This window comes from Canis lupus, chromosome 17 (genome assembly GCF_011100685.1).
Source record: "Canis lupus familiaris isolate Mischka breed German Shepherd chromosome 17, alternate assembly UU_Cfam_GSD_1.0, whole genome shotgun sequence".
In the NCBI taxonomy this organism is placed as follows: Eukaryota; Metazoa; Chordata; class Mammalia; order Carnivora; family Canidae; genus Canis; species Canis lupus.
Genome location: NC_049238.1, coordinates 59456231 through 59483886, shown reverse-complemented (window position 1 = coordinate 59483886; position 27656 = coordinate 59456231). Strand labels below are relative to the sequence as shown.

Here is a 27656-nt window from a genome sequence, read left to right as displayed (position 1 = left end):
TTAGTGATTCAACAATTCCATACACAGCTGGTTCTCATCATGAGTGTTCTTTATTACCATTTAAATCTTTGATTGATTTGGAATTTACCCTTATATACAGGCCATGATATTCACTGACCATTATTTTTCCCTAAACACCTACTTCGTTATTCAAAACTGATGATTAGAATTATTGGTTCAAGTTCAGACTTTGCGGAGCAAAACAAAGGCCTCCCAGCGAGCACAACGCTGCAGAGCGCCCGGCCGCACGCTCAGAGACTGCGCAGCCCAGACCCCACCCCGCTGCCCGCTCGCTCGCGCCTGCGCCCCTCGCGCCCCCTCGCGCCCCCTCGCGCCCCGCCCACTCGAGCCTGCGGTCGGCGCACGCCCTCCCTTCCCTGGCTCTTCCGCGTCCCTCCTCCGCCTCCCCAGATCATTTTCCAGGGAACCCCCTTTTTTCCCCCCGGTTCGAGATCTTAGTAAACGAATTTTATTTCACAGCCCTTTGAGGCTGGTGAACGCTTCAAAACCTGAAAAGCAAAAGCAGATGCTCCTTGGCACCTAGTGGAGAACATTTTAACTAGCTAAGAAGGGCCTTCGAGAAGTGAATCCAAAATTTCCCACCACTGAGCGGAAGAGGAGGAGAGTGTTTCCATCCCGTCCTGTCCTAAGGCGTCTTCTCGGTGGAGCAGAGTCGCAGCAGGACGTAGGGGGACCCCCGGGGGCAGGAGCTCCAGCTCTTGACACTTTCGCCCCCCGGAGAAGCCTCCTCTCCCCCCAGCAGTAGGTCAGGGATCCTTGTATCAATGACCAGGATCCCCGGTTCGGATTCCTTATTTTTCCTCAATTTGGAGGGAATAGAGAAGATTCCTGGAAGACCTTACGGAAGTTTAAAACAATAGTGGCCGCAATGACTTTTTATAAGTTCATAATTGTTGATTGTCAACAGAGGATTTGATAGGAACTGAATAGTTAAAAAAACGTGCTCGCGCCCAACGTGGGGCTCGAACCCACGACCCTGAGATTAAGAGTCTCATGCTCTACCGACTGAGCTAGCCGGGCGCTGGTCGGTTGGCTTCTCTTTAGAAATATCATTTCTTTGGAGAGACAGGCCGCAAGGTCCATATACTCGCTAGTTACTCGTTCTTTCAAGCCCTCTGGCTCTAAGATTTTGTGAACACAATAGTAGCTTTGCAGTCCCAGGACTGAGGCTTGGAGAGAGTGATGGGGATTGCGCGGGGCCAGAAGACGGGGAATTAGGAGGCCTAAAATCTCCGTGTTTCCGCAAAGTCCGCGTGGACCGGGCTGCTTTGACAGCCGGACTTAAGGCGTGCGGACCCTTGAGGAGGAGGCGAAAGAGCGCGAGGGCCCGGGGATGAGAGGCGCAGACAGCCGGGGAGGTGGGGCGTGGGGGCTCGCTCTCCCCGGACCTTGGGAATCCAGCCCCTGGCTTCTCGTCCTAAACCCTGCAGACCCAGGGTGGTGGGTGCAAGTGGGGCTGAGGGACGCATCACTGAGGACACGAATTTGTTTTTAAATACTAAAATCTTGCGTGGCTTAAGTAAAAGACTGTATTTATTAGGTGTGAACGTTCCAGCGAGATTTCAAGTCAGAGGGGAGACAGAGCGCCAGGCGATCTCACTTTGCGCTCCCAACTCTTCGTTTTTCCCGCGTCCGGTACAGGCGCTGAATTCAGAGTCAGAAGCGAAGGATCCTCTCGTCTGCAGGCTTGGTGGCAACCCCGAGGCCCCCTACACCGCCCTGAAGCGCGTCGCTGCCAGAACTGGGTAGGTGAGTCTGCCTCGGGTGGGCGAGCCTCGGAAGGAGCGGAACAAAAGCAATTCACCCAGTTCGTGGATTGCACTTCAGGGAGCCTGCTTAGAACCAAAAGAGAGTAAAACTGTTTTCAACCGTAAAATAGAAGTAAAACGCCAGGCTCGCCAAGGAGACATTATGTGCCGTGACTCGGATTCGAACCGAGGTTGCTGCGGCCACAACGCAGAGTACTAACCACTATACGATCACGGCGCGCCACCCGCCAGGCGACACACTGCGGCTTAATTTTAGCCCTTTAACAGGACCCCTTACGAGCGGCCGTGTCATCTGCCCGATTCAAACGGTCTGCATCACTCAAAACGCCCAACAAATGTTTCCACTCCACAATCTCGATGTCTCCATCCCCGAATCTGGGTCTGAGCTCGAATCCCGCGTGCGGGCGCCAGCATCGTCCGTCGGCGGGGCAGCGGCCGGGGACCATCCCAGCACCCCCACCCCCGAACTCCTCTTCCCTCCTCCCAAAAGAACCAAGCCGCCCCGAGGATTTCCCTGTTTGCACCTCCAGCTCGTGGCCTGGAGTAGAGGCTCCTGTCCCCAGAATGGTGGGACCGGAAGCGGCCCTCCTCTCGTTCCTCTCGCTGCCCTCGCCTTTGCAAGCGACGTGGCGCTGTCTCGGGAGCTGCGGCCCCTGGGGCTGACTTCTTTATTCTGATTTCTCAGTGAACTCGAGTCACATCTGAGGACTTAGGAAAACAAATCCGAGCAGTCTCTGTTTCAGACACTTCCCTAAAGGTCCCCAAAGGCTAGTTACCGTAAACCGGTGGTGCGACCCCAGCGGCCGAACCCAGCACACGAACTTGGCCGAGGGTTGCAGCCGCCAACATCCCGGAGGCTTTTTTTTAGGAGAGACTCCCCCAAAACCAGTAATCTTAGAACGCAAGGATGATCAAAAGGCTTTCCTTTCCCCACTGCTTTACTGAATTGGACTTCGAATATGGGGGAGTAAAAGGGAGGGCAGCAGATGCGTTGGCCGGGAATCGAACCCGGGTCAACTGCTTGGAAGGCAGCTATGCTCACCACTATACCACCAACGCGGTGCCGGGAGGCGCGGGTCGATTTCATTATGAGGAGTATCTGGTGCAGAGCTTGGTCATGCAATTCCCCGGGAGCTGTATTAGGGGATTACTAACACAAAGCGAAAGGAGGACGTAGAAGAGAAGCTCTCTAGCATTTCTCCTATGATTATATTAAAAATTCTTTGGCGGCTTCTTATGGATTCACACGTTTAAAAAAAAGCCAATTCTAGCTTTAGCTTTTGTCGTTTGAAGGGGGCGTCTGAAATCCAGTTAAGGAGTGAAGGCTACCCTGAGGGAGTCATTAGGCATTTCAGAGTGTTTTCACAGGGCAAATGCATTAAGGCAAAATTGCAAATGAGAAAGCATGCGCATTTTAAAACTTTGAATACATATCGCCAAATTGCTAGGTGGCGATAACACCTGTTTTCGCTATTACCATATCACATCAGTCAGCGGGATCTCGTTATGCTTTCCACCTTCACAAAAGTGCAGGATAAAAAGTCTTATCTCAATTTGCTTTTATTCTATTACTATTGAGGTTGACCATTTTTCAGACTTACCGATTTTTTGTATTAGTTTTGAGAATTACTAAGTCATATGCTTTGTCTATTTTTCTATTAATTCTTTATATTGATATTACTGATTTATACTACTTTGTCATTGGACTTTTAATATTATTTATAGGAGTTTTAAATGGGCAATTTTCTGTTACGTAGTCTCACTTAAGTTTTATCCTTTATCATTTCCGTTTTTGTTTTTGTCTTGGAAAAGTCTTCTATCCCATACTAAGATAACTATGTATTTTTCTTAGCTTTTTCATTGTTTCTACTCTTGAATTTAATTCTTTAATTAGTTTAGCATATGGTATGAGGTAGTAATTCTACTTCCATGAAATTATCCTAAGGAAATAGGGATAAACACAAAGATGTACCTACACAAATGTTCATCAAACTGTTATCGGTAAAGCCAAAATTTTAGGGGGTAGGGACTAAAATTCCAGAAATAAGTTAGATTAAATCCACTTTGAAGAAAACCCACATGAGGTTTTTTTGGTTTTGTTTTTGTTCTAATTCTATATACATTATACACTGCTGGTGGGAGTGTAAATTGGGATGACCTTGATGCAAGGCATACTGGCAATATCTATCTACAAATACACATATCTTTTCAACCAGTATTTCAATTCCTGGGCATTTTATTCCACACGTGCAAAATGACCTACATACAAGATTATTTATGGCAGCATTGTTTGTAGTAGCAAAGGATTAGAAATAATCTAAGTGTCCATTAAAAGGAAGTTGGTTCAATTAATTATGGAATATCATCAATACAATGGAATTGTGCTATGAGAAATACTATGTGCCGTAAAAAAGAATGAGGAAATTAATGCCTAATATTCACATACAATCTGTCTAATATATTTCAAAATATATTGTTGAGTGAAAAAGGCAAAGTGCAGAAAAGCGTGTATCGATCGTTATCATTTGTGCAAGGGGGGAGCATATTTAAATATATAAATATCTAGGCATGTACTTGTATTTGCATAAAATATTTACATCATTATAGATATGAAACATAACATTGTTTGCCTTATTAGAGGGAAACAGGATGGAAGAGGTCAAAATTAGGTTTGTCAGTTATATCCTTTGCATATTTGAATCCTAAATTATGTAAATATATTACCTTTTCAAAAACTAAATTAAATTAAAAGACGTTAATGACGAATGTTTATTTCCATTGGCAAGTGTTGGAAATATATTAACTTTAAAAATACCTGGTAATAACCCCCCCCAAAAAAAAAAATACCTGGTAATAAAATAGTCTGAATAACGTAATTCCAGGTCTGTTTTTAAAATTGGGCGTCAACAGTTAACAGGTTGGTAGAATTGTGAACAACTTTCACTTCGTATATTTCTGTGTTACCTATATTTCAGCTTTGGACCAATGGGGGAATTGACTAGGAGAAACAATGTTAATTATTAAAAGGATTCTGTGGAATAGTTTTAAAAAACGTCATTCCCTGACCGGGAATCGAACCCGGGCCGCGGCGGTGAGAGCGCCGAATCCTAACCACTAGACCACCAGGGAAGCTGAAGAAAGTTGCTGATAAAAACTATATCATGGTGAATATGTATTTCCATTTAACCCTTCTTGTTCTGTATGTTATTCTATCTGCCTTACTGGGCCTTCCTCAGTCGAAATTGCCTCTTCGCGTTTATTTTTTGAATCTAGAAAACCCGCGAGAGAACCCGGAAGCTTGGCTCCTAGAGCTGAGGGATGATCCTAACACCGTCACAGTCCCCGAGACCAGAGACAAATAACCACAGGAGAGACAGAGAGAAAAGAAACTCTCGTTTCGTGTAGTTGCAATGATTTCCTGAATTGTGATCAGGAGAAAAGTAAAGATCTTCATCTGGACCTTTGTCCAATTGACCAGGAAATTTTCTTTAAGAAATAGAAAGGTTGTCTTGTGACTAAGCTAGGAAATCCTGATCTTATTGCAGCTTTACTCTTGTCTGTGAACTTAGACCAAATTCTGTTGGCCAAAACAAATATTACAGACAAGTGAAAGTCACTGGGCCTACCTTGGTGGTCAGCCCGACCCGAGCTTACCTCTCCGGTGGGAGACTAAGAGAAGGGCATGGAAAAAAATAAATAAATGAAATAAATTTAAAAATTAAAAAAAAATCAAAAGAGAAGGGCATGGGTTTGGAGCTTTACAATTTTTATATGAAGAGAGTGGGAGGAAAGGAGGAAAAAAGAAATGAGGTGCATGCCTCCACTGAAAGAACTTTTATTATTTTTTTTCTTATTACATATATGTTCTTTTTTTATATATATAAATTTTTTTATTGGTGTTCAATTTGCCAACATATAGAATAACACCCAGTGCTCATCCTGTCAAGTGCCCCCCTCAGTGCCCGTCACCCAGTCACCCCCACCCCCCCGCCCACCGCTTCCACCACCCCTAGTTCGTTTCCCAGAGTTAGGAGTCTCTCATGTTCTGTCTCCCTTTCTGATATTTCCCACTCATTTTTTCTCCTTTCCCCTTTATTCCCTTTCACTATTTTTTATATTCCCCAAATGAATGAGACTTTTAAATCATACCCATCAATGTATATAAATTATTTTTTTAACTATATGAGAGAGAGAAAAGAAAGCAAATGTAACAAAATACAATGAATCAAGGTGAGGAGTAATCAAGTGTTCATTGTTTTATTCTTTCAAGTGTTCTGTAGGTTTAAAATTTAAAAAAAAAATTGAGAAAAACAAGAATGAAACAAACAAAAGGCTCCTCTCAGGCCTCTTTTTTTTTTCTTTTTCTTTCTTTCTTTTTTTTTTGTCAGATGACTATAATGTGATTAACTCTTTGCACCTGAGTTAAAACAGAAATTTTTTTAAACAAGTTTTTAAAAGCTATCTCCCTCCACATTAACATCAGAAAATACTTTTAATAATGAATGAAAAGGTGAATTTAAATATTGAATCACCAACGATGTATGCATGTCAGCAGGGCCTGACAGAAGAAATGAGTGATAGGACATGGGGTGTTTGTGGGACTTTTGTTTTGCTTCGCTTTTAAAGTATCAGTGTTAAAATTTGTTAGTGTTTAAGAAAAGCATACAATCTCCACCTTTCCTATGGGTTTAAATGCCAGAATTTAGGGAGAAGAGTAACTAAATGCTAGATATTTATTTTCACAAAAACTAGTAATCCTGTTGTCATATGTCACCATGGAGCCTAACAGAGCTCACTTATTTACTCCAGCTCTCTTCCCACCGAACAGCAACCTATTCCTCAAGGCTGAAAAAAAGTAACTTTCAGAGCAACATTTTGGAATTGTACCTGGGTTGGGTAAGAGAATTTATTTCTTTATGTCAGAGGAAATCTACCTTCTTATGTTCTGGTCAATAGTCCATTTTTTATCTATTATTCTGTCACTTGCTAGTAATTTTTGGTAACACATGAGAACCCAGGAAAGAAAGTATCAGCTCGAGGTGGTAGCCACCTTTCTCAAAATCAAAATAGCAGGAGAAGCCTCATCATTCAGGACAGGCTTAAGCCTCCTCCTCTTCTGACATCATACATCTAAGGATGGATGAGGGAGGAGGGCGATTCATTCAATTCACTCCATGTTCTATTTTATTTTTTCCTTTTTCCATACATTTACAGATCATGTGCCAGACTAGGTATTGAAGTCACAAAAATATACTTAATGAGCTCATAATCAGGGGGCACTTGGCTAGCTCCGTTGGAAGAGCATGCAACTCTTGATCTTGGGGTTGTGAGTTTGAGTTGAACGTTGGGTATAGAGATTACTTAAATAAATTAATTTTAAAAACATCATAATCAAATGGAAAACCAAAAAAAAAAAAACTAGTGAATAAAAGAAAATGGATCAAGGGAGATTAAGTAGATGTACTTTTTCCTATTCTTCCTGCTAATACAACTAAAACGTTGGACATTGCATATGAAACAAACATAAGAGACTTGAAAGGCAGAGAAAAGGAGGTAGACAAGGTAGGGGCCTCAGAACCTAAGGAACCACACATTGGTGATTTCCCTGAGTGTTCTTTTTGTCTCATGTATCCCAGATATGGTGCTGAAGAAGCCAGCAACTTGGAAATGCCAGTAGGGACAGCCAAAGGAAAAAAACAAAACCAAACCAAACCAACAAAAGCTTGTTCTTTCTAGCCAAAGGACCAGGAAAGAGGCAGCCTAGCAAAACAGAAAACTTCTAGATAATAACTACTCTACTCCAGTCAAACACCACAGAAAGAGTGTGGCTCACTCCTACACACACTAGTAAAGGTTGAATGAAATGCCTAGACTTCTTTCACCAGGCCTTTTAGGAAGTGCACCTTCCTTTCTCTGCTGGATTGCTTCCAGAGAAGACAAAGTAAAGAGTCAGCACTTTCTCCAGCACCCAGTGATAACAAGGCCAACTTCTTTCCCCACTGTCCCTCGAGGCCATGTGGGGAGGAGTAGGAAGGCCTTCCTACTTCTCCCAGCAGGTTAGTGTCAGTGGAAGCCTAATGGGCAGCTGAAAAACTCCTGCCCTCCTCTAAGCTGTAATGAGAAGCCCTGCCTGCAGGTGTCAGTGGAGGCTGAGTGGGGAACCCAGAAGCCCACACCTACCTAGCTGTAACAAAACACTCACCCCTACTTCTCTGCCAGAGTAGTATCAGAGAAAGCCAACTAAAACAGAAGGTTTAAATAAGATCCAGAGTTTGAAATGTCCAGGTTTTATTAAAATAGCACTCCTCATACCAATGAGAAAGATCTTCAACTGAATGAAAACAAATCACACCTAAGATGATAGATGTTAGAATTCTCTGACAAAGATTTTAAACGGTCGTCATAAAAATGTTTCAATCAGCAATTACAAACATGCTTGAAACAAATAAAGAAATACAAAGTCCCAGGAGAGAAATTAAATTTCAGGAAAGAAACAGAAGATATAAAGAAGAACTAAATGGAAACTTTAGAACTAAAGAATGCAATAACCAAACCAAACCATCTCAGTAGATGGCTTCAACAGCAGAGGAAGGGGGCAATGGAAGGAATCAGTGAACTAGAAGATAGAACAATAAAAATTAACATGGAAAACAAATAAAATGGGAAAATAAAAGAGCAGAGTCTCAGGGACTTGTGGGATTATAACAACAGATTTATTGTACGTCAGATTTCCAGAAGGAGAAGAAAAAAAGAACAGGACTGGAAAAAAGTTGTAAAAGAAATAATGGCTGAAAACTCCCCAAATTTGGCAGGGGGATAAAACCTAGGCATTCAAGAAGCGGAGCAAACTCCAAAAATGATAAACCCAAACAAATTCATGCCAGGACACATCAGAGTCAAACTACTGAAAGTTAAAAACAAAGAAAAATTCTTGAAAGCAATGAAAAATAATACCTTACTTGTAGGAAGAAACAATGACAGCAGATTTCTCATCGGAAACCACAGAGGCCAGAGAAAGTGGCACAAAATTGTTCAAGCACTGAAAGAGAAGACTGTCAACCCAGATTCCTATATCCAATGAAAATATCCGTTAAGAGTAAAGGGAGGGTGCCTGGGTGGCTCAGTTGGTTAAACATCTGCTTTGGCTCTGGTCATGATCCCAGGGCCCTGGGATCAAGCCCTGCATCAGGATCCCTTACTCAGTAGGGAGTCTGCTTCTCCCTCTCTCTCTGCCTCCCCCTCCCACTTGTGCTTTTCCTCTCTCTCTCAAATAAATAAATAAAATCTTTTTTAAAAAGAGTAAAGGGAATATAATTCAATAACAAAAAGACAACCCAATTTTCAAATGAGCAAATGAATAGAGATCTCCAAAGAAGATCTTCATAACAAACAGCAAGCACATGAAAAGATGCTCAATGTCATTGATCCTTAGGGAAATGCAAGTCAATACCACAATAAGATACCATTCACACGTTTGGGGTGGCTACAATTATGGAAAATAACAAGTATTAGTGAGGATGAGGAGAAATTGGTACCCGTATACATTGCTGGTGGGAATGTAAAATGTTTCAACTGCTGTGGAAAACAGTTTGGTAGTTCCTCAAAAAATTAAACATAGTATATGATCCAGTAATTCCACTCCTAGGTACACTATACCCCCCAAAGAACTGAAAACAGATACTCAAAAGAAATCCTATACATGCGCATTCATAGCAGCATGCTATTCATGGTAGCCAAAGTAGAAACAACCCAAATATCAATCAATAAATGCATTGTTAAACAACTATAGTAGGTAGATACAATGGCACATTGTTTGAACAATAAGAAGGAATGAGGTACTGATATTGGCTGCAGTATGGATGAACTTTGAAAACATTATGCTAAAAGAAAGAAGTCAGACACAAAAGATCACATATTATATGACTCCATTTATAGGAAATGCTGAGAATATGCAAATCCATAGAGACAGAGAGCAGACTAGTCATTGCCAGATGTTGGGGAATGACTGAGTAATGGATACAGAGTTTCCTATGGATACAGAGTTTCCTTTTGGGGCGATAAAACACTCTGGAACTTGATAGTGGTGACTGCTGCTCAACATTTTGAATGTATTATATGCCACTGAATTTTACACTTTAAAATGTTAAAATTGTGAACTTTATGTTATGTGTATGTTACCACAATAACAACAACAACAGTGAAGGAGAAATCCTAGCAAGAGTTTTTTTGTGGATATGGACAAAATTATCCTAAAAGTTCAGTGAAAAGGCAAAAGGACTAGAATGGCTAAAACAGTTTGAAAAAGAAGAATTAAGTGGGAAGAATAGGCATACCCATTTTCAAGACTACAGTAGTCAAGATGATGTGGTATTGGCAGAAGGATAAATATATAGATCAATGAAACAGAATAAAAAACTCAGCAATAGGCCCACACAAATATGTCCAACTGATTTTTTTTACAAAGGTGCAGAAGCAATTAAATGAAGAAAGAATAGCTTCTTCAATATACATTGCTGAAGAAATTGTACATCAAGAGTCAAAAAAAAAAACAAGACAAAACCTCTCAACTTCAGTTTCATAGCTTTTTAAAAAACTAACTCATACTAGATAACTAACTTAAATGTGAAGTGTAAGTGTAAAACTTTCAAAAGAAAAAGATAGCTCTTCATAAGCAAAGACTAGTCAAAGATTTGACACCAGAAGCATGATCCATACAAAGAAAAACTAATAAATAACACTTTATCAAAATTAAACATATTTGCTTTGCAAAAGACCCTGTTATGAGAATGAGAAGACAAGCAGTGATTGGGAGAAAATATTTGCAAACCACATATACAACAGAGGACTATTACCATTACCTAGAATATATAAAGAACTCTCAAACTCAACAGTAAAAGAAAAAAAAATCCAATGATAAAATGGTCAAAAGACATGAAGGGACATTTCACCAAAAAGAATATACAGATAGCAAATAAGCACATAAAAAGATGTTCAACATTATTAGCCATTAGGAAAATATAAATTGAAATCACAATTAGATATCACTACATACCTATCAGAATGGCTAAAATTAAAAAGAAATGACATCCAACAAACATCAAATGGTGAGAATGGAGAGAAACTGGATCACTCATCCATTGCTTCTGAGCATGTAAAATGGCACTGCCACCCTGGAAAACAGTTTGGCAGTTTATTAAATGAACAGACAAAAAAAATCTCTAAAGATGCAATTTTCATATGACCCAGCATTTGCACTCCTGGACATTTATGCTAAAGAAATAAAAACTAATGTTCACACAAAACCTGTACACACACACACACACACACACACATCCAATCTGTACACAAATGTTTATAGCAGATTTATTAATAATAGCCAAAAACTTGAAACAAGGCAGATGTCATTCAATAGACAAGTGGTACATACTGTGGTACATCAACAGCATGGAATACTACTCAGCAATAAAAGAGAACAAACTACTGATACACACATGACTTGGATGAATCTCCAGAGAATTATGCTGAGAGAAAAAAGCCAATCCTAAAAGATTATACACTATATGATTGTCTATACAACACTTTTAAGATGACAAAATTATAGAAATGGAGAACAGATTAGATTTTACTAATGTTAAGGTAAGGATGGAGATGGGAGGGAAGAAGGTATGGCGATATGAGGGATCTTTGTGATGGAGATGACCTATATCATGACTGCATCCATGTTAATATCTTGATTGTAATATTGTACTATAGTTTCCCAGAGGGTTACCATTGGGGGAAACTGGGTAAAGGGTACATGGGATCTCTGTATTATTTCTTATAATTGCATATAGAGCTACAATTATCTCAAAAGGAAAAGTTTATGTTTAATGAGTATAGTTTTGCAAGATAGAGTTCTGGAGATTTAGTTGCACAATATGAATGTACTTAACACTACTGAACTGTATATTTAAAAATGGTTAAGGGATGCCTGGGTGGCTCAGTGGTTGAGCGTCTGCCTTCAGCTCAGGGTGTGATCCTGGGGTCCTGGGATTGAGTCCCACATTGGGCTTCCTGCACAGAGCCTGCTTCTCCCTCTGCCTATGTCTCTGCCTCTCTCTCTCCCTGTGTCTCTCATGAATAAATAAAATCTTTTTTAAAAAATAAAAAATACAAATGGTTAAGATAGTAAATTTTATTTTATGTGTATTTTACCACAATTAAAAATTTTATAGAGAAACAAAAAAGGTTTAATTGAAGAGCAGAAGGATTTTACACACAAAAACTAGAATTGAATGGGACAAAGTACAGTTAATTCCACCAGAGGGAGTGAAGAAACTCTGAAAACACTGTTACCCACTGGGAGCAAAGGCAGCAGTAGAATTCAGAGCTCCTCTCCAAATTGTTTGAGATTCTCTTTTGCTTGGGCTTAAAGATCCCTATGAGCTCCTAACCCCTTCCTGAAATCAGATTTTCCCACATAATGCCAGATGGCAACAATCTCAACTCCTACTGTCCACAGAAATGCCTGTCTGCATGGACTTTTCTGTCTTCATCATCCTTTTAGACTAGAGGTTCTCAACTTTGCCCCACATGAAATCACACAGGGAGTACTAACAACAAAAAAATCCTGGTGGTTGGGTTCCACCCCTAGGAATTCTTATTTAATTGGTCTGAGGTATAATCTGAGCATCAGAATTTTGTAAACCTCCCCAGATGAATATAGCATGCAACCCAAGTTAAAAGGTGCTGCTTCAGGCACCAAATAGTACTTTTTTCCATTAAGCACTATATTACATTTATCTTGCGTTAGATTGTTATTTTTCATTTGTGTATATTTGTCTCCATGGCAAGGCTGTAATAAGGCCTTAATCCTACCAAATATTTCTAGGAAATTTGAGGTGCTTGATCGATGCTTGAAGAATTCTCAACCAGCTGAGAATATTCCTTGGCTTGGCACCAGGATCCAGGTTAATTTTGGCTAATTAATACAGTCCAAATCTAAGATGGAACAAAGGAAGGAGATAAAAAACTAACAGTTGGAGGGAATAACAGACATTATTCCTGATAGAGCAGTGGCCAAAGTCCAGGCCTAAATAACTGAGAAATCTTTGCCTGATTAGCAATAAATGTCTGGGAACAACAACAAAAAAACCCACAGGGTATCAATCATCAACCTTAATTACTATTTGTTTCTCATGATAAATTCTCCTACCAGTTTGATTTGTTTTATCCACAACATCATGATAAGTATGTCAAGAGTTCTTCACAAGACAGAGGAGCCTATGTATGCTGGAGTCCAGGAATCAACCAGAAACACCCAAAGGCCTTCTGAGGGAACAGTCTAGGTGGATATCACCACTGTATAACTAAAAATCCAAGCTCCCCTTATACTATCTCCTGGGTTCTGATAATTTTCAATAATCTATGTCCAGGAGACCTAAAATGCCTGACATACAGAGGAGATAGCCTGCTGTGTAATTTACCAGTATAAATGTCCCGAGTGCCCACTCAGATTCCAAGTTCTCCTCAAATGAGGGGACAAGGGAAGAGCCGTAATTATAAAGACTTGGCACCAAATAAGATACTTAGAAACATATAATCTGTTGGTTTTTCAATCCACTTAAGCAATAGAACTCTTTTTTCTTAATGAAAGCATACCCCAAATCCCAGAATCTAAAACAACTTAAAACAGAGCTGCTCTGTTTGGACTGGGGTGTAGGAAACCCCTACAAGTCTAGGAGTGTGGGTTTGAAATCCAAATTCTACGGGTAAAGGGGGTAGAAGGTAGAGCTGAGGTTTAAGTTTGTGTGGTCCTGTCCTTGGGAGGCTCTGTAGAGAAGCTAAGTATGTGAATTAAAAGGAATCAACGAGGGCCTTCTCAGTTGGTTGATGCTTGCCTTCAGGTTGGGTCATGATCCCAGAGTCCTGGGGTCCAGCCCTACATCCAACTCCCTGCTCAGTGGGGAGTCTGCTTTTCCCTCTGCCCCTCCCTCTGCTCCTTCTCTCTCTCAAATAAATAAATAAAATCTTAAAAAAAAAATAAAAGGAATCAACCATCTCTCTTATAGGAGAGTAGTGGGAAGGTCATGTCCTTGAGCTCCACACACACACACACAAAAACAAACAAAAACAAAAACAAAGAAACCCCTCAAAAATCCTAATCTAACTAGTTTCAACCTGTCCCAAGGTTGTAATTTTCAGATAGTAAGTCTAGAATTTCCTGGTCAGCCTAGTGAGGTAATACGCCTGATAGATCCCTCCCTCCTCCACAGAAAGATGTGGTCCTCCACTCTTTCCTTGTCCCTATTGTCCTGTGCCTTTAAATTCTCCCATTTTAAACAGTTCTTTGGAGCTACTTTCTATCTTTCTGTCTGCTGGAGGGATGCTGCTTGACTCATGAATTGGTGAATAAAGAAGCCACTTTGATCTTTAAAAAACAAAAACAAAAACAAAAACAAAACCCTCAAAACCAAAAACGACTGTTTCTAAAGCGAGGATGGTCCATAAGGTAAAAACATCTCTACTGAGCCAGTTTAGGTCATGGTAATGTGAAACCACTTGGGATTGAGAATATCTAGGTTTCCTCAACCAGAGTGGTATCACCTTTGGGGTGGGGTGGGGCTTTGGAAATATGCAGGGATACTTTAAAATTTTACATTGACTGGACATAAAAATGGCACTTAGCAGGAGAGGAGAGACAAAAATGCTAACTGGCCTGCACTGGGCTGTTCAGTTCCACAAAACAAAGAATTGTCCCGCCCACAATGTCAATAGAACCCCCCCCTGAGAAACACTGAAGATGAGGAAGCCTAAAAGATTTGGGTTATTTTACACTCTAGATCCCCTTGACACTTTTTCACAGAGGATAATACACTCCTAAAATTTGTATGGAACCACAAAAGACCCCCAAGTAGCCAAAGGAATCTTGAAAAAGGAAAGCAAAACCGGAAGCATCACAATTCCAGACTTCAAGTTATAGTACAAAACTATAGTCAATCAAGACAGTATGGTACTGGCACAGAAACAGACACATAAATCAGTGGAACAGAATAGAGAACCCAGAAATAGACCCACAATTCTATGGTCAACTAATCTTTGACAAAGCAGGAAAGAATATCCAATGGAAAAAAAAGACAGTCTCTTCAACAAATACTGCTGGGAAAGCTGGACAACAACATACAAAAGAATGAAACTGGACCACTTTCTTACACCATACACAAAAATAAATTCAAAATGGATTAAAGACCTAAATGTGAGGCAAGAAACCATCAAAATCCTAGAGGAGAACACAGGAGGAGAACACACGAAGTAATCTCTTTGACCTTAGCTGTAGTAACTTCTTACTAGACACCTCTCTGGAGGCAAGACAAACAACAGCAAAAATGAACTGTTGGGACTTTATCAAGATATAAAGCTTCTGCACAGCAAAAGAATCAACAAACTAGAAGGCAACCTATGGAATGAGAGAGGATATTTGCAAAAGACTTATCAGATAAAAGGTTAGTATCCAAAGTCTATAAAGAATTTATCAAATTCTTAAAAAAAATTTTTTTTTCCCTTTTAAAAATTTACAAACCCTTGTGTCGAGGGCTGACTTTCAATAGATTGCAGTGAGGGAGCTGCTCATAGGAAACCCCGACGCAGAAGCAGGTTGTCCAGGAATGGTTTAGCACCAGGTTCCCCACCAACATGCCTTGTGTGGTGGGGGGGCCCTTTCAAGCGACGCCCCGTTTCCCAGGAGGAGTGGCTCTCTGCACCGGACCCCAGTCCCAAAGGGCAGCAGGGCACCCCACGCCAAGCAGAGCACGCATGGCAGCCCTCTGATAAGTGAGAACTTATCAAATTCAACACCCTGTAAAAACCCCAAATAATCCAGTTAAGAAATAGGCAGAAGACATGAATAGACATTTTCTCAAAGAAGACATCCAGATGGCCAACAGACATATGAAAAAATGCTCAGCATCACTTATCATCAGGGAAATAGAAATCAAAACCATGATGAGATACCACCTTACACCTGTCAGAACGGCTAAAATTAACAGATTTAACTGCACAACAGATGTCAGTGAGGAAACAAAGAAAGGAGAACCCTCTTGCAAACTGGTGCAGCCACTCTGGAAAACAGAATGAAGTTCTTCAAGAAGTTAAAAATAGAGCTACCCTATAGCCCAGCAATTGCAATACTAGCTGTTTGCCCAAAGGACACAAAAACACTAATTCAAAGGGGCACATGCACCCTGATGCTTATAGCAGCCTTGTCAACAACAGCCAAATTATAGGGACACCTGGGTGGTTCAGTGGTTGAGTGTCTACCTTCAGCTCAGGGCGTGATCCTGAAGTCCCAGTATCAAGTCCTGCATTGGGTTCCCTGCAGGGAGCCTGCTTCTCCCTCTGCCTATGTCTCTGCCTCTCTCTGTGTGTCTCTTATGAATAAATAAATAAAATCTTTAAAAACAAACAAAAAACCCAGCCAGATTATAGAAAGAACTCAAATGTCCATTGACTGATGAATGGATAAAGAAGATGTAATAATGGAATATTACTAAGCCATCAAAAAGAATGAAATCTTGCGATCTGCAATGATGTGACTGGATTAGAAGGTATTATGCTAAACCAAATAAGTCAGCCAGAGAAAGACAAATACCATATGGTTTCACTCATATGTGGAGTTTTAAGAAATAAAACATTAACATAGGAGAAGGGGGAAAAAAGAGAGAGGGGGCAATCCATAAGAGACTCCTAACTATAGAGAAAAACCTGAAAGTTGCTAGAGGGGAGGTGGGCAGAGAATGGGCTAAAAAGGGAGGGAAAAGATCCCTATGACACATCTTATTATGTTCCATCACAACTGAACCTTAATCTCTCTCTCTTATTACTTTCACTGCCTCTGTTCTACCCTTAATAGTTACTCACATTCACCTTCTCAATCAGGAAAATAATCCTTTTTTCAGATGTTAGAAGACCTGCAGCTCTCAGGAGGCCAGGGGCCACTGGTAGCTGGCTGACAAACATAATCAGGGCCATTGTAAAAAAATAATGTTTTTAATAGTGTGCCTAATTATTCACCAGAAGGTAGGGAAACTAAAACATAAAAACATTTTACAGCAACATGACACAATTGAGTTCTTATCCAAATAGTTAACAGAGGGCTTTCCCTTCTACAACACCTCAAGACAGAAATTAAGATAAATCAAATAAACAAAACTAAATCTGTAAGGGCATATACTGTAATGGATACTCTTTAGCAACCCAAATATTTTTCAGAACTACTTGATGTCCAGAATAGAATTACTTCAAAGCCATTGTGAAACATCCTTGGAGCAGGAAGAGCAGAATCTTCCTATGGTTCTATTGTTGCTTTGAGGTGGGTATTGACAGTCTTACTCAAGTATCTATCTACCTCACTCTCACCACTATCCATAGTAAAGCTCCTTGGTAGTCTGGGGGCCAGGATTCAGTGCTTGCACAGTGAAGGAGTCATGTCTCTTCCAGCCCTCTAGCAGGAGGTATATGTACACCCGCCCCCCCACCAAGAAATTGTAGTTAAAATGTCAAGGCACATATTTGAGAATTTTTTCTTTTGAGAACAGGGCTAATATCTCTCATTCAATTTTCAGAAGGAGTTTGTGATCACCCAAAGTGAGAACCATAGATTTATTTTTTTTCCTTTAAGATTTTATTTATTCATTCATAGAGACAGACAGAGAGAGAGAGAGAGAGAGAGAGAGAGAGAAAGGCAGAGACACAGGCAGAGGGAGGAGCAGACTCCATGCAGAGAGCCTGACCTGGGACTGGATTCAGGGTCTCCAGGGTCACGCCCTGGGCTGCAGGCAGCGCTAAACCGCTGCGCCACCGGGGCTGCCTGAGAACCATAGATTTATAAAAACTCTCCATCCCAAATAATCTCACACTGCCAATGCCCTAATAAGTTCAACCAAAGGAAACCTGTCTTTTTACTGCATCAGCAGTCTTGGATTTTACAAGCATTTTATTTTTGGAACTCTCTTAAAGAAAAAAAAAAAGATTTTATTTATTTATTCTTGAGAGACACAGAGAAAAGAGACATAAGCAGGCTCCCTGCAGGAAGCCTGCTGTGGGACTCCATCCCAGGACCCTGGATCAGAACCTGAGCCAAAGGCAGATGTTTGGCCACTGAAGCACCCAGGCATCCCTGGAATTCTCTTCTTAATGCAGGGAAATGCAAGCACTGCTTTCTTCACCTTTCCAGGAAATGATAAAAACACCAAACATGTAGGTAAAGGTGGTACAAAGTAAATAGTATGTCTTTATGTACTAGTTTCAAGTGAGCAAAATGGTAAAATTCCAAGCTATGAAAAATGAACAGGTTTTTATTTAACTTACATTTAAATCTAGACTTCCAAAAATATTTGGTTTGCTTTTACCTTAACTTTAATTTATCCAAAAGAGTTTTATAGAGACTTACAAAAAGGTAAGCAACACCTCACATGTAACCAAAACAAATATAACACGTGACAACCAACATAAAAATAGAAAATTCAAGGGACGCCTGGGTGGCTCAGTGGTTGAGTGTCTGCCCTGCATAGACCTGCTTCTCCCTCTGCCTGTGTCTCTGCCTCTCTCTCATGAATAAATAAATAAATAATCTTTTAAAACATAGAAAATTCAAAAGCTATAGAAAAGACAAAATATATAACAAAAAGCCAAGCTTATATAAATACTGTAACCGAGTATTATATTTTCCTCTGAATTTTGAAACAGTGAGGAAGAAAATGAGTTGTAGAATTCTCATCACCTCTTCAAAGGAAACGTCAAGCTGCCAAAAAAGGCAAATTTTTCTTAAATATTTTCTAAATATTTGAATTTAGAATTTAGAATTTATTTCTAATATATTTGAAATATATTAGAATTCTTTTTTTTATTTTATTTATTTATTCATGAGAGACACAGAGAGAGGCAGAGACAGAAGCAGGCTCCATGCAGGGAGCTTGATGTGGGACTCAATCCTGGGACTCCAAGATCATGCTCTGGGCCAAAGGCAGGCACCAAACCACTGAGCAACCCAGGTGCCCCGTATATTAGAATTCTTTTGAACTCCTTAGGTATATAAAAGCTGGATGCCAGCCTGTCTCTTTCTCATCCTCAGTGATAGGCTCATTCTCCTAGCCAGCACTCTAATTTGAAGATCTAGGGACTGTTTTCTCTGGTGTACTATCTCTCACATCCTCTCTAAATTTGTATCTTTTGGGGATGCCTGGGTGGCTCAGGGCTGAGCGTCTACCTTTGGCTCAGGGTGTGATCCCGGGGTTTTGGGATCAAGTCCCACCACATCAGGCTCCCTGCATGCAGCCTGCTTCTTGCTCTGCCTGTGTCTCTGTGTCTCTCATGAATAAATAAATTTTTAAAAATCTTTAAAAATAAATAAATCTGTATCTTTTGTTTTTTTCTTTTCTTCATCTACATTGATCTGCCTGGGAATCTATAGAAGATGCTATAATGCAAAAGTATTGACTTCTGGGGCTGATAAATTTAGGTTTGAATTAGATAACCTTGTTAAAGATTTTATTTATTTATTCATGAGAGACATAGAGAGAGAGAGAGGCAAAAATACAGGCAGAGGGAGAAGCAGGCTCCATGCAAGGAGCCGGATGCGGGACTCGATTCTGGGTCTCCAGAATCACGCCCTGGACTAAAGGCGGTGCCAAACCGCTGAGCCACCCGGGCTGCCCAAGAAACTATATATTAAACCAGTTTTCTATTTTTTATCCAGACTGACATTTAACAATACTTTCATTGTTAATAGCATTTTAAAGTGTATACAGAGCTATTTACACGTGTGCATTATTAGGCAATTGCATAAACATTTGATTCTCACTAAATAGGCAGGCAGAACTTTTGCAGGAGAGAATATTGTGATTCAGAGAGTTCAAGTGACTTGCCTCAAGGTCCTACAGGTAGGACAAAATTCACCTGACTTAGCGCTGAAAGATCTCTCTAATAGTCTATCTCTGCTTCTTAAACAAAGAAAATTCATCTCCTTTGTAAAGATTTCTCTGATTTCTACAAACAGATTTAATTGCCACCTTCTTTGTATCCCTACAGTATGTTGGACATACTTCTAAATATCATTAATATTTATCATTTATCTTATAATTATCTGTTTATCTGTCTGTTTCTTCCCACCTAAATCATGCTTCCCAAAGGTAGGAACCATGTTTGTCTTATGGCCTGGCATAACTTAGGTGCTTTAAAAATTCTAAACAAGAGTCAAAATCAATCAGTAGGGTTATTTTAGCCTGATAAGCTAATGTGTCAATATAGAGCCCATTGCTCATCCTGATTCTTGTCTGTTCTCCAACACCGATGGTGTTGTGTTCCCCTGAAGCTGTAGGGCTTGACTGTGGGAGGTGCAGGGCTATCTCCTCCATATAGAGAAAATACCGCAGCAGAACATTTTCTGTTGTAGATGCCATAGTTTTCGCAAAGGGCCTGTCAATTCTTGGCTGGGGTAAGGTGGGGTGAGAGGGAAGGATGAAGAAGCTGATTGGTTTTTTTAAATTCTTACAACTCGTTTCTCAGAGGTAGGAGTTGAAGAAAAATGCTATATCAAAGACCGATTACATGAAGATGTGGTATATGCATGCAATATAATGTTACTCAGCCATTAAAACAAAAAAGATATATTGCCCTCAGTGACAACATGGACCGACAGGGTATTATGCTGAGTGAAATAAGTCTGGCAGGGAAAGATAAATACCATATGATTCCACTTATATGTGGAATCTAAAAATAAAAAAAGAAATGAACAAACAAACAAACGAATGAATGAACAGACCCATAAATACAAAGAACAAAATGATAGTTACCAGAGGGGAGGGTATGAAGATGGGCAAAATGGATGAAGAGGAATGGGAGGTACAGGCTTCCAGTGATGAGTGAATAAGTCATGGGGATGAAAAGTACAACACAAGGAATATAGTCAACGATATTGTATAGTGTTGCATGGTGACAGATGGTGACTACCCTTGTGGTGAGTATAGTACTAACCTATAAACTTGTTGAATCACTACATTGTATACCTGAAACTAATGTAACATTGTGTCATATATATAATGTATATATACATATATATATAGTTTTATATGTATACTTATATGCAGTTATATGTAGTTACATATATAGTTATATATATACATGTGTATATATATAATTGATGTGTATATATATGTATGTATACATATATAATTGATTCTTTGAACCAAGAGCAGAAAATGATTCCAAAATCATTAGCCCTGTAGTGAAGGCAGAGTCCCGTTATCCTGCCTGATTCCCCTTTCACTTTCTCAAAGCCCACTCTCCATTCACATACAAGTTTTATCTCAGGAAACATATGTACCTTATTTCTTCCTATTGGGAAGGATGATGAATAATTGGTTTGGGAGTAGGCAGAAAAACTGAGGAAGGTCTTTTATGTTCTATGCGTTGCCTTCTTTCCTTTCCTTTGTGCTGGTGCAGTTTCCTGGCACTGATTTTGGGAACCGTGATTACTGGACCACGGAAATTACCTGTTTCCTTGAGAAGAAGCATGGGAAAGAATTTGCCATCAAGCATACAAGGTGGGTGAAGTGGATAGGGAGGTGTTGAGTGGACCTAAGAGGTGGCTGAAGTGGCCACAAGTTAATAAGTTAAGGGGAAAAGCTCAGGACTGGCCAAGGCAGGAATGCCCTCCCTTTCAAAAGTCAAAATAACATAACATAATGTAGTTTAAAATCACAGAATATTTAGAGCTTACACAAAGAACGTCAGTTCTCATGCCCCCCCTACTGAGACATTCAATAGAGTCTCTTCCAATTCTTTTAGCTTTTTTATCTGGCACTTACTTCATATTTCTCTTATTTTATTTCTTAATTCACAAATAGTAAACATAGCTTTTGCTTTTTTGTTATAGTAATTGGAATGTCGGCTTTCACATCATGTTGTAGATCTGCCTTCTCCTTCCTCTGTTCCCTCATCCTCCTGATAGTTATACAATTTGTATATCAATACATAGTGTTTGCATTACTGTTGCCGTGTAAATAATATCCACTGTGGAGCCAAGTAGTGGATTTTTATTGTTTTCTGTCTTGAACAACCCTTTGTTGTGAGGTTATAATAATTTATGTAAATAATGTATTTGTTTAACTGTGCCCCATCTCCAATTTATTCCCGAAATGCTTATTCTGTCAAATGTTTATTAGACTTTTCCCTCAAATGATCAACATATCTAATAATCTAAGAAATCAAATTTCTTCTTCTGGGACACTTGCCCCAGCTCCACTGAGAATTCTTTTTAGTCACCATCGCCATCTGCTGACTGTTGGTGGAATGGAAAGACGGAATTATGAGGTGCAGGGCTGGTATTTTTAAGCCAGAAAACGTCCTTACTATGGTATTTGACCTTTGGAATGACAATCTGGAGGAAGGAATATGTCCCTGTGATAGGACTAGAAAAGAGCATATAAAATCTTGAAATATTCTCTCTCCCTTATCCCGTCATCTTCTTCTTTTCTGTGTTTTTCTAGAAGAACGAGTTTGTTCTAAAATTCCTTGTGATGCTGTGGTCATTCTGAACCTTTGTCTGATCCAACAAAGGAAAAACGAAAGATGGGCTACCTGTTTTTTGTTTTGTTTTGTTTTTTAAAATTACAGCTTCATTGGGTATAGTTGATGTAAGATAAACTACACATATTTAAAGTATATAATTTCAGGGGCTCCTGGGTGGCTCAGTGGTTGAATGTCTGCCTTTGGCTCAGGGCGTGATCATGGGGTCCTGGGATCAAGTCCCACATTGGGCTCCCCACCGGGAGCCTGCTTCTCCCTCTGACTATGTCTCTGCCTCTCTCTGTGTCTCTATGAATAAATAAATAAAATATTTTTAAAATGAAGTATATAATTTCATGGGCTTTGACATATGTATACCCATGAAATTGCTGCCACAATCAAGTTAATGAACATGTTGCTCCTAAAATTTCCCCTTGCCTCTTTGTAAACCATCTCTCTCTCCCTTAACCCGTTCCCAAGCAACCACTGGTCTCCTTTCTGTTGGTGTGTATTAGTTTACATTTCCTAACACTTTATAAAAACAGAAACAAGCAATATATACTTTCTGTTGTTGTTTGGCTTATTTGCTTGCATGATTATTTTGAGATTCATCGTGTTATGTGCATTAGTAGTTTATTTCATTTTATTGCTGACTGATATTCTATTGTCTGGATTTGTCACAATTGATATATCCATTCATCTGTTGATGGATATTTGAGTTGTTTCCAATTTTTTTGGTTATTACAGAGAAAACTATAATGAATATTTGTGCTTAAGCCTTTGTGCTGACATATGCTATCACTTCCCTTGGGTCACTACTTAGGAGTGGAATGTTTAGATCATATGGTAGGCGTATGCTTAACTTTAATTCAAAGAAACTGCCAGACCATTTTTACAAACTGGTTGTACCATTTTACATTCTCACCAGGATCTTGTGAGAGTTCCACTTCTTGCCAATACTTGATATGGTCAGTCTTTTTAATTTTAGCTATTGTAGTAGTTGTGTAGTGTTTTCTCATTGCAATGAATCCGATTTGCACTTTCCTAATGACTAATGATGTTGAGCATCTTTTCACGTGCTTATTTTGACCTACTCATTTTTAAATACTTCACTGGTATTTAAACAGGGCTGACCTTAATTTTGAGCAAAGGAGATGATATTACATGACAGGTACCATAGAAGAATCTCATTCACCAGTTGGCTATGAAATTCTTAACTGACTTGAAATTCCCACACCTGAGGGATAAAGTTACTCTTTTGAGTTAAGAGAACCAATATAAGGAGCGGTTTCTACAAAAGATGTTTTGAGGAAAAATGAAGGGACAGCCTTGGATGTTTTCTCCCCCATTTTCTTCCATTAGAACAGATTGTTTTCTAGATTAGCCTCGGGTCATTTCAGAAAGTATAGAGAGTGTGCTTTGAGGGTATGGCAGAGTGGCTGTAGTCCTTAGAGGAGATAGAGAGGGAGGAATAGGGGATGAAGAACTGCAAAGGAATTTGAAGTGGCAGGCCAGATAGTACACCCTGCCTGGTAAGCTCTGGGGGAGTTCAGGGGGTGTATGGCCAGGTGGGTGAGACTAAGAGAAGAAGAGGAAGAAAAGTGTGAACACTTGACTAGGTCAGGAAAGGCAGGCCCCAGATAATGGAGTACCAGAAGGGGGAGACTAAGACCAGAAACAGGGGGGCAATGCCGAATATAAAAAGTACCTGCTTCATAGATTTATTCAGAGCAGCGTTTGTTACTTTAGAACATCCTAGATTAGAACAGCTTCTATCCTCAGTCTTCTCTTCTACAAACTAGATTCCTTCAACTTTGGGCTTTTGTGTCCCGTTGTCCCCCCACCCCCTGCTTTCCCAGCATTCCCTTTGGGCTTCATGTAACAAAAGAAGGATGTTGCTTAATGTGGAGGCAGCCACAGCCACAGCTCACTTCCTTGCCCACCTACCTCCATAACCAGAATCTTCAGTGGCTGTTTCCTTGACAACACAGTGTAGTGATTAAGAGTTAAGGCTCTTGGAGCCCACCTGCTTGAGTTGAACAATTATTGTCAATTAATGAATTAGTTAGTGTTCAACCATTTATCAGCTGTAACTGTGGGCAGGTTGCTTAATCTTGCTCTACCTCAATTTCTTTATATGAAAGTAAAGATGAGACTATTAACCTTCCTTAGAGAGTTGTGAAAATTAAATGAATTCATATTTTAAAAATGTTTCAAACATTGCCTGGTAGGTTTCAAGCTCTCAAGTGTTAGCTATTAAGTTAAACTCCTTAGACCACTTTCAAAGTGCCTCTAATTTGGCCTCTTCCCACTTTCCATTCCATTGCTTCCTATCTACTTCAAGTTTTGCTGGTTTCCTCACTGAAGCATGAATCTAGGCACAGCTCTAGGTGGGTTTCTTTGCCCTGGAAGGCCCTTAACAATTCAAATCCTACTCAATCTTCAAAGATCACTTCAAATCCCATCCCTTCTATTGCCTCTTATTATTATTTCTTTAGTTCTCATCAACTATCTTCCCATCTGAATTCATAGCACCACAGAATTTAGGGAATGATTGCACACTCATCACTTCTTCATGTGAATCAGTCTTTTTCCTGAATAGCCTGTAAACATCCTGAGGGGTGGAAGTAATACCTGATTCTGCTGAGCCCTCTTTCAATGGAGTGAATACATTGTCTTTACTCCATTTCAAGCATCTGTAAAGAGATTCAACACAGGCAACAGAAGAGCATGTGAAGAATTCATAGCTTTATTTTTTTTTAAGATTTTATTTATTTATTCATGAGAGACACAGAGAAAGAGGCAGAGACACAGGCAGAGGGAGAAGCAGGCTTCATGCAGGGAGCCTGATGCATGACTTGACCCCAGGACCCCGGAATCACGACCCGAGCCAAAGGCAGACATTTAACTACTGAGCCACACAGGCATCCCTGAATTAAATAACCTTTGACAGATGGTCTCTCTGAGCTTTAGCTTCTATAAAATGCGGTTAATATTTGCCATTCATCATTGTTGTAAGGATTATTAATGCTATCATCAGATCACTCAGCATAGCATGTGGTACCAGTAGATGATCAACGATAAACTATTTCTACTATGATGAGTACCCTTGTCCAGGTAGATCCATTTTAATGTGTCTCATGACAATTCTCTGTACTCATTTCTAAAACCCACACGACATCCTCTTGCTGTGTTTCTCCTGTCATTTAACCTTGTCTGTGCTTTCAAATGTTGCTCACCTCTTAGCCACGGGTGGGATTTTTCACGCTAGTACAAATAATATGTTATCTAGCTGGTTCCACTACCTTTCCTGGTGCAGCTTCTTTACAGCTTTGTAACCCCGAAGGACCATGCAGTAACTTAAAAGTATTGTAGAGGTGACCCCAAAGGGGTAAAGGTGATGGGTCTGTAAATGGGATGGGAAAGATCTAAATGACTTGAACCATGTTCTGAATCATCCTGAGGGGTGCAACAAAGAACTAGTGGCCATCTTCTTGAAGAGTTGGGAAACTTTTCCTGTCAAGGGCCATGGAATTATAGAAAACAGAGCAATTTAAGGCCTTACAAGAAAACAATCATGAAAGAAATGATCTCATTTACTTCAAAAATCAGTCATTGTCAAAACTAGTAAAAATCAGTCCTGGGAACATCTGAGCATCAAAAAGTCCTGTAGCTTTACCTTTAAAATATGTCTCAACACTGCCTACTTCTCACTGTTTCCTGACCACAGTCATAGTCCTGGATGGGGGACTTTGCTTCCAACCCTTCCTTTCTCCAAAATCATATCTACAGAGCAGTGAGAATTCCCCAGTTTTAAAATTTAGATTGTGAATTATTATTGTGATTTAATGTACACGTTTTCTTTTCTTTTTTTCTCCTTTCTTGTCTTCTTTTGGATTGATCAAGTTTTTGTCTTGTTTTGTTATCTTAATTCCCTTTTCCTCCTTTATGTTTTCTATTATTTTGGTGCCTACCCTTACAACACAGACTTAAATATTAATTAAAGCATAAAATCAGTTTTGACACATTCTTCCCAAACAATATGAAAAGCTCAAACAGCTTTAATTACAAGTCCCATTCTGTTTTATGTGTTATTATTGTGTTTACTGCCAAGGCAGTCATTTTTAAACATACAGTATTCAGTATTTAGATTCAATCACATATGTATTTCTTTGTTTACCATTCCTTCTCTCACCTTAATCCATCCTTCTTTGCTCAAAATCATTCTTGCTAGTAAATCTTTTTAATGGTTCTTTTGATGTGGATTTATTGGTGCTCTTGTTTTGTTTGAAATGTTTTTCTTATTTTTAATTCTGGAATAATACTTAAGCTGAGTATAGAAGTCAAGGTTGATAATTATTATCTCTCAGCTTATCAGACTCTCCACAACTGAGTTTGGAATAAAATACAGACAAGACCCTCTGCAACCACAAAAATGAGGAATCATCCCCTCTTCTGACTAACATGAGTAATTGCTGCTTTTTTGTCGTTGTTTTAACCAGTTTCAGTTCCAATCCCTGTTCAGTTCTTTTGCCTCCCAAGTATATACCCAATCATTGAAATAACTCTGCTTCTTGGCAATATTCACTCCAAAATTGGCCCTTACTATGCTAAACTCTAGTTCAGAAGTATCCAAAAGAGGCCCAAATTCTAGAAGAGAGAACTATAAATGTAGATTTTCTAATTATGCCATTCCTTTTTCAGTTATCTGCTAGAAAACTTCTATAAAGAGAAATTTCCCCCTCATCTTGAATTCCCACAGTAAGAATAGGATAAACGTTTGATTCTTTCCAATTACTAGCAGTTTTCAAAATAATGAGTTGATCCCCTAGCATTCTCCAGTAAGGAGTTTGTGTTTTTAAGTATTGTTGGAAACTCATAGATTTAAACATATTTGATACAAATACGATAGTTGAACATATCAAATACGCAAATAGTATCCTTTTGACACTCAAATTGTCTCATCTTTGGCCAGTGCAAACTATTCAGTTGTTTCTGAGTCCTTCTGATGCAATCCTAATAGTTTTTGAAGGTTTCCTTGCTTAGCTTGGACAATTCCTCACTCATACCTGAAATGAGCCATTTCTCTAATGAGTTCCTTTCAGTGGGAAATGGTGTTTAGAAAGCTCAATTTGGATGTAGGCATGGCCATTGGGTTATCATTTCTAGGCCTTATCAGCATAAGCTAGGAAATGTTTTAGGATAAAATATGCCTCAAGCTCACAGTTTTATTTCCAATTTAAATCAGAATTACAGAGTTTTTACTTAATTTCATCAATGATAAATCTGCATCTCCTTATTCTACACCAAAAATCCTGGTTCACA

At 39.6% G+C, this 27656-nt stretch overlaps 1 long non-coding RNA gene and 4 other non-coding genes across 5 annotated transcripts; all 5 read right to left on the bottom strand.

Moving 5' to 3' along the window:
• Nucleotides 1-894: 894 nt before the first annotated feature.
• On the bottom strand, nucleotides 895-3140 carry LOC111090706. The gene is made up of 2 exons (XR_005371919.1): nucleotides 2315-3140; nucleotides 895-1853 (listed from the first exon to the last, which is right to left on the bottom strand). It is a non-coding gene; the product is annotated as an uncharacterized LOC111090706 (long non-coding RNA).
• TRNAK-CUU lies at nucleotides 969-1041 on the bottom strand. The gene has a single exon. It is a non-coding gene; the product is annotated as a tRNA-Lys (tRNA).
• Nucleotides 1936-2007, bottom strand: TRNAH-GUG. Its single transcript has one exon. It is a non-coding gene; the product is annotated as a tRNA-His (tRNA).
• Nucleotides 2778-2849, bottom strand: TRNAG-UCC. Its single transcript has one exon. It is a non-coding gene; the product is annotated as a tRNA-Gly (tRNA).
• A 1707-nt stretch (nucleotides 3141-4847) lies between the features above and the next one.
• On the bottom strand, nucleotides 4848-4919 carry TRNAE-CUC. Its single transcript has one exon. It is a non-coding gene; the product is annotated as a tRNA-Glu (tRNA).
• Nucleotides 4920-27656: the final 22737 nt, after the last annotated feature.